This window comes from Propithecus coquereli, unplaced genomic scaffold (genome assembly GCF_000956105.1).
Source record: "Propithecus coquereli isolate 6110/MARCELLA unplaced genomic scaffold, Pcoq_1.0 Scaffold33, whole genome shotgun sequence".
Classification (NCBI taxonomy): domain Eukaryota; kingdom Metazoa; phylum Chordata; class Mammalia; order Primates; family Indriidae; genus Propithecus; species Propithecus coquereli.
The window spans coordinates 458732-459910 of record NW_012148952.1 but is presented as its reverse complement, the minus strand read 5'-3'; the positions used below and the strand labels follow the sequence as shown (position 1 = coordinate 459910).

Sequence of the window (1179 nt, the reverse complement as noted above, 5' to 3'; positions counted from 1 at the left end):
ATTTGAAATGTAAATTTGTAATAGTAATTAGTATTCCAACCATTTTTATAGATTACAGAGGAGTATTCCCTTTACAATTTTCAGAAAAAGAGACATCCTGCTGAAAATTACTTTCCTTTGGGATGGACTTCAGTTAACATTTAGTTTTCTGAATAATACTCTTCTGATTTTTAACACAACATACTTCTTACCTTTTACAGAGATAAAAATTTTACAATATTTTCAGTATCTATGAATATGCTTTCAAGACATCCTGCTATCACCTGGCTAACTCCTACCAATTGACTCATTGATAACGGGGTTATAACTAAAGTATCATACCTTGTATATTTTATTCTCCTTTGCCTATTGATTCAGAGATAGAAATCAATATGCCATGATCAGCCTAGGGAAAAATCTTGAGTTTTATTTTCCAAGGAGTGGGGAAGTTTCAGTCACTATTATTTGATATTTGTGTCAAAACTTAGAAGATTAATTACATTCCCAGCCCATTAAACTAAGGGATGACTAGCTGGTTATTGTTAGAAGAGCAAATACTTCACATGCCAGAGTAATTCATAAGGGTAAAAAATCAAGTCTTTATACACAAGATAGATTTCAGAGGAATAAATGCAAACTGCCCAGGTAATAAGTAGATAGATATATAATATGTCACACATCTTTTGGTAATCATATATATTTATTATCTGAACAGGACTTTAGAAATTGTCTACTTCAATACTGTAGTTGTTTTTCAGATAAGTAAACTGAGACTCAGAGATATGACATATCTCTCAAGTTAATTGCTCTAGCATTCACATTATACGTTAAATTAAGTTGGTAAGAATAGATTTATTTCATCATTTATAATATTGAGATATCATAATTACAAAAAGATTTAAGAAGAAACACTAAAACAGTTGTCTTCATCAGTATTGCCCTAAAGTATTCTTTTTCATAATATTTTGGCTGGAATTGTTAGGGAATTTGGCTTACAGCAGTGATAAAACTCACAGCTCGGAGGTTCTCCTATCTTACAATCATGACATTTAGTCAATTATAAGGCGCTCCTTGGTAGAAAATGTACCCCTACTGTTACCCACTTTTCCTAGTGAGTGCTGTTAGTCATGGCAGGTCTAAGAAGAGAGGGGGAAAAACACAGAAAGTCTGGGCTATATAACACAATTCATCACTATTATT

At 32.0% G+C, this 1179-nt stretch overlaps 1 protein-coding gene across 1 annotated transcript in view; it reads right to left on the bottom strand.

Annotated features, from left to right (window-relative positions):
• Positions 1-1179, bottom strand: part of LRP1B (low density lipoprotein receptor-related protein 1B) — a 542706-nt gene that overhangs the window by 141876 nt on the left and 399651 nt on the right. The gene's annotated exons all lie outside the window — the stretch shown is intronic.